Here is a 6168-nt window from a genome sequence, read left to right on the forward strand (position 1 = left end):
CAGGGAAATCCATGTGTCCCCATCCCCCATGTGGACCCTCCTTGTTACCTAGCTTCTCTGGGGCTGTGGACTGTAGCATGGATATTTTAAAACTCCAACTGTTTTGCTTGCATTCAACAGTTATATCAAGGTGTCATATCAGCTTGGTGGGGTCTTATAAAACAACTCTTCGAATAAAGAGTCTCATTTCTTTTCTAACATTAACTACTGGCTCCAGGTGATTTTTACATGGTAGGCTATCCCTCTACAGTCAAAGAAGAGCAGAAAACCAAGCGAGGCTCCAGGATCTCAAAAGTCCTCTGACTGTCCTCTCCTGTAGGACTGCGCTCTGTGAGCTTCCAGCTGACCATAGTCTCATCAGAAACTGTCATGGCCGTGTCGTGAGACCCCCAGTAAGACCACCACAGAGCCGATATCAGATGCAAATACACAGTGGTTTATTAATAACAAGCAAGCCTGCACTTGGTCCACATCCAGCATCTGACACAGCGCGTGGAGGAGGATGGCCTTGTGCTCTCAGGATAAGGGCTTTTTAACGGGGAAAACTGCAAACAGGTTGGCAGAAGCCTTGGTGTCATATGAGTGGATGAGGGTGTGTAACCTTTGAATTTACTAGTTGGAGGTTACAGTTATCATTTTGGGGTCAAGCCTGGACAACTCCCAGGCTTTGTCCTTGAGTTGCCATGGAGGCTTGCTGGCCTTGCACCTACTGACTGTGGGGGATGACTCAGTGGCCCAGGCTCTGTCCTTGAGCTGCCATGGAAACTGGCTGGCCTAGCACGTTCACATTGACTCATGCACATAGCTCTAAGTTGGTGAAGGGTCCCAGACAGTAAACAACTGGCTGAACCTTGAGCAGTCAGAGTACGTGCAGAAAGGGAGCTACTGCAAAGACTAAGTCATAGCCCTCCCAGAAACTGCTTGCTCAAGTCTCAGGAAACTGAAATTGAGGCCTGATCTCTGAGAGAAGACTGAACAGCCTCTTATGGCTTCTGCTTGGTCCTTTCAAAACAGAAGGTAACAGAGTGAAACACAGTGACCTGGAGTTCAGAGACTTTGGTCCTGTTACAAGCTATAATTTGTAGACTTTGGATATGTCAGGTCACCTTCTTAGGTCGTGATTTCCCAATTGAAGGAATTAGTCTAAGATTCACAACCACAAAACTTTGTTCTAGGGAGCTTTGGTGGTCCTCAGGACACTGTCTAGAGACGCTGGAGTCAGGAGAGGTGTCTGGTAGGTGCAGTTCAGGTTCCATTGTACCTCCTCAACCAAAGCATCAGTCACTTTTACCTGTGTGTGTTGGTCTTCTGGGTGAGCCTTGGTTTGAAAAGGTAATTTGATACCTTGATACACTTTCAAAGCTATTTTGATTTCTTACAATCAACAACATTGATTAGCATCACCTACACTTACATGTTAACATTTTTAACTGTTCATTTCAGTAGTTGAATTAGGCAATGAAATTTTCATCAAGGCCTTCAACACTACATTCTTCTTTAACTCTGCACTATTCACTGAACCTTAGGATCCTTAGAAACTTGACCACCTCTCACTGCAGCTGGAAGGAAACCAGTACAGCAGAACACTTTAAATCTGTATCCTGTGTCCTTAGGGATGATACATTCTCTCGACATCTGCCTGGGACTCATTGTTCACAGTCCAGTGTCTAGTGTACAATCAGGGGGATCAAAAACAATTATTCATGCCCTACCGTGTTCAGACACTGTTCTAATCTTTAGAGATATTGTGAGGGTTGGAGATTTGGCTCAGCAATTAACAGTACTAACTCCTCTTGCAGAAGACCTGGTTCAGCTCCCAACACCCACATCAGGTCACTCACAACTGCCTGTAACTTTTAGTGATCTGACACCCTCTTCTAAGGATGCCTGCACACCCATGGTGCACATAAACTCATGTAGATGTACACATAAATAAAATGTTTTTACTTTTTAACAAAAAAAAAAAACTTGAAATATATACCATCGGACATTACCAACTAATGAAGGGACAGGGTAACTGAAAAAAAACTATAAAACATTATGTAATGATTAAAAACAAAGTACTATGTCATGCCTGAGTGAATGACCCACATTCTTGAGTAGCTGACTGGCACAAATTGGACTCAGTGAGTTAAAAAAAAAAAAGGCATGAACCTGGGAAGGGGTAGGTTGATCAGATAGGAGTTAGGGGAAATGTGGGTAAAAATTACCAGAACACATGTATCCATGTATGAATTAATAAAAATAGTACTGTGTTAAAGTATATTGTGGAATAGTGTGGCAGAGTGTTATGTGGCATTGTCTAATGAGTTAGTGTCTTAGAGAAGATTTCAAGTAGTCTGGAAAAGAGGCAGCCATTAGAGAAGTGGTAAAGAGAGACCCTAGGGAAGGAGGACTCCCTGGTACCTACCTTTTGTAGCTACTACACAGGCTACTGGGGAAATTTGTCACCAGTAGTTCTACCTGGCTAAAGACTCGGTCACACTCTCAACCTGCTGGTTAAGAACTGCCCACTGGTGAAGTCGTGGTGCCGCTATGATGGGCACCACAAACAGACCTGCTCCACAAGAAGGAACTTCGGACACTGTGAGCCAAGGCAAAGACCTGTGGGAGAGCTGAGGACCCCATGAAGGAACAAAGAGGTTAGTGACATCCTCTCAACTCTACTCCATCTTCAGGATCCGAACTGGAGGTTTAGGTTAAACAGAGGGCAGAAAAATATACATAGCTAAGCAATACCAGTCAAGATAGGGCCCCACCCACCCTTATCTGGGCTTCCGTGTCTCATGTATGTGGCCTGATGAGTTGTCAGAACTGGGTGAAATATTTTTCTGGAAGATACTGTCTTCCTCAGAATGGTATCACCTTTTCTGATACCCAGCATGAGGTTCCTGGAAAACTCCAATTTCTTGGAAACATTTGTTGCTGTAGTCTGACAGCTAAAAGGAAAAAAAAGAAAGGCACAGAGTCCCTTTCAAATACCTGCATATTCCAGCCAGGATCCTTACAAAATTGCCTTTGAAGATGTTGTTCTTACCCGTAGATTGCTAGTGCCATTAGCCTGCAGCATGGAGGGAAACCTCATTTCTGCAGAGGGTGGTGGTCACTGCACTCATCCAGTCAAGCTGGTTATGTCTGGTGACTGTTAAGGTGGCCCAACACTCAGTCATAAATGGAAGAAAATAATCAGAAATCTGTGTCACCACCTCTAAGACCTAAGACCCATTGCAGGAGAGGAATGAACTAGAGTCACTACTGGGGCCTGCAGGTCCTTCTACCAGCAACCTGTTGCAGAACAATCTGCAAGATGGGGGTTGATGGGGAGGATGGTTTCATTCAAGTCCAACTGGGCAGGTGAGTTAGAAGTTATCTCTCTTGCTGAAAAGTGTTCCCACTTTCAAAAAGGAATATTGCTGGTAGAGTTTTCCTGCCTTGCCCACAGTCAGGACAAATCTCTCTCACCCGCCAGTCCCGCAGCCACTTGGACCCAACCAGGTAAACACATAGAGGCTTACATTGCTTACAAACTGTATAGCCATGACAGGCTTCTTGTTATGTAGTCCTTATATCTTAAATTAACCCATTTCTATTAGTCTATAAGTTGCCACGTGGCTCGTGGCCTAACGGTACCTTACATCTCGATTGTCATGGCGGCAGCTGGCAGTCTCTCTCTGCCTCAGCCTTCCACTTCCCAGAATTCTCCTCTCTCCTTGTCCCGCCTATACTTCCTGCCTGGCTACTGGCCAATCAGTGTTTTATTTATTAACCAGTCAGAGCAACACATTTTTTTTTTTTAAGATTTATTTATTTTGTATACAGCATGTATGACCAGAAGAGGGCACCAGATCTCATTACAGATGGTTGTGAGCCACCATGTGGTTGCTGGGAGTTGAACTCAGGACCTCTGGAAGAGCAGTCAGTGCTCTTAACCTCTGAGCCATCTCTCCAGCCCCAGAGCAACACATTTAACATATAGAACATCCCACAGCAGAACATCATCTCAGGAAATTTTAAGGGATTGTGGGAGGAAGATTCCTGCACTTGGAGAGGTTGAGTCCTTGCTTTGAGAAGTTCTTTTTTTTTTTTTTCTTTAATTTGTGAGATTATAATACAACTACATTGTTTCTCCTTTCCTTTACTCCCTCCAGATCCTCCCATATACCCCTCCATACTCTTTTTCAAATAATGGCTTCCTTTTTTTTATTAAGTGCTATTATATTCCCAAATATAACCTGCTCAGTCTATACAATGTTGTATTTTGTATTTGTATAACAGTCTATACAATGTTGCATATGCATATTTTCAGGACTGACCATTTGGCATTGGATAACCAATTGGCTGATCTTCCCTGAGGAAGACCATTTTCCCTCCTCCAGGCATTTCTTAGTTGCCTGTACTTCTTTGTGTAGGGTTGAGGCCTCATGGGCTTTTCCCCATCCACTGTGGCATGTCCATTGGTATCTTCCTGGTTCAGTTCACAGTTATAGTGGTAAGATTTATGAGTATAGCTTTTGACATTAGCAGGAGACCACAATCTCAGAGCAGACTCCCTGATCCTGGCTCTCACAATCTTTCTATATATTCTCCTCTTCAACAGTGTTCCCTAAGCCTTAGTTAGGGGGAGCTGTGTCTTATCCCCTGGGACTGGGCTCTACAACTCTGCGTTTTGATTACTTGTAGTTTTCTTTAATGGTCTCTATCTCTTGCAAAGAGAAGTTTCCTTGATGAGGAGTAAAGACTTTAATTATCTGTGGGTAGAAGGACAAATGCTTATAGATTGTTGTTAGGGATTATGCTGGTTTAGTAAAGTTGTGTTTATAGGTTCTCCTCCAAGATCCATGACTTCACCAGCAGTGAGGAATCAGCTAGGTTTCTATTACCAGGCATGGTTTCCCTCTTGTTCAGTGAGTTTTCAGTCCAGATGGAGAGCTGTTGGTTACGGACAAGGCATGTGTGCCTCTACTGTACCCTTAGAATTATTGTACCAGGCTGGTCGTTGTTGTGGTTCATAGACATCAATGGGGTAGGACTGTTGGTGGCTTCCCTCCTTTGGAAGGTTGCAAAGCCTCTCTGGCACTATAACAGCTAGTCCTCAAGAAGGTCAGTTCCAGCTCAGGGGCCTCTGGGCCCTGTTTCTGAACTGCATGGTATCTTCAGCAGTAGGGACTTACTTTCCACCTCTGGGGAGTAACCAAGGGCACTAGCAATAGGCTGTATGTTTTTGGATTCTCTTGGACAGCCCTGACCAACAGCTCAAAAGAGGGCTCCTCATGTCTAGTATAGGGGGTTTTGTTAGATGGTCTTTGGCTTTTGGAGGGAGCATTGGTAACCCAATTTAGAAAACTTAATTTAAATTCTATATGCATATTTATATACAAAATGATGTGTATTATAGGGTTATTTTGATAATTAATAGCATGATTACTTTTGTTATTAAGAAATTTTTTTATTCATTTTATATACCAATCACAGATCCCCCTCTTCCTTCCAACCTTCCCTCCCCACTAGCCTTCTCCCCCAACCCATCCCCCATACCCTCTTCCAAAAATGTAAGGCCTCCCATGGGGGGTGTCAGCAGAGCCTGGTACATTTAGTTGAGGCAGGTCCAAGCCCCTCCTTCTGCTTTAAGGCTGTGCTAGGTGTCCCACCATAGGTAATGGGCTCCAAAAAGCCAGCTCATGATCCAGAGATGGAGCCTGATCCTACTGCCTGATCCTTAAGCAGATCAAGCTACACAACTGTCTCACTTATGCAGAGGGCCTTGTCCAGTCCCATGCAGGTTCCACAGCTGTTGATTTGAAGTTCATGAGTTCCCACTAGCTTGATATGGTTGTCTCTGTAGGTTTCTCCATCATAATCTTGACCCCTCCTTCCCCGCCAGCCCTTGCTCATAGAATCCTTCTTCCCTCTCTTCGACTGGACTCCTGGAGCTCGTCCTGGTGCTTGGCTGTGGATCTCTGCATCTGCTTCCATCAGTTAGTGGATGAAGGCTCTATGATTACCGTCAGGGTATTCTCCGATCTGATTACCAGGGTAAGCCAGCTCAGGCACCCTCTCCACTATTGCTAGTAGTCTAAACTGGGGTGTTCATTGTGGATTCCTGGGAACTTCCCTAGTACCAAGTTTCTCCCTATCCCCATAATGTCTCTCCCTATCAAGGTATCTTTT

Source organism: Peromyscus californicus, unplaced genomic scaffold, assembly GCF_007827085.1.
Source record: "Peromyscus californicus insignis strain IS unplaced genomic scaffold, ASM782708v3 Scaffold_11__1_contigs__length_118956290, whole genome shotgun sequence".
NCBI classification, from domain to species: domain Eukaryota; kingdom Metazoa; phylum Chordata; class Mammalia; order Rodentia; family Cricetidae; genus Peromyscus; species Peromyscus californicus.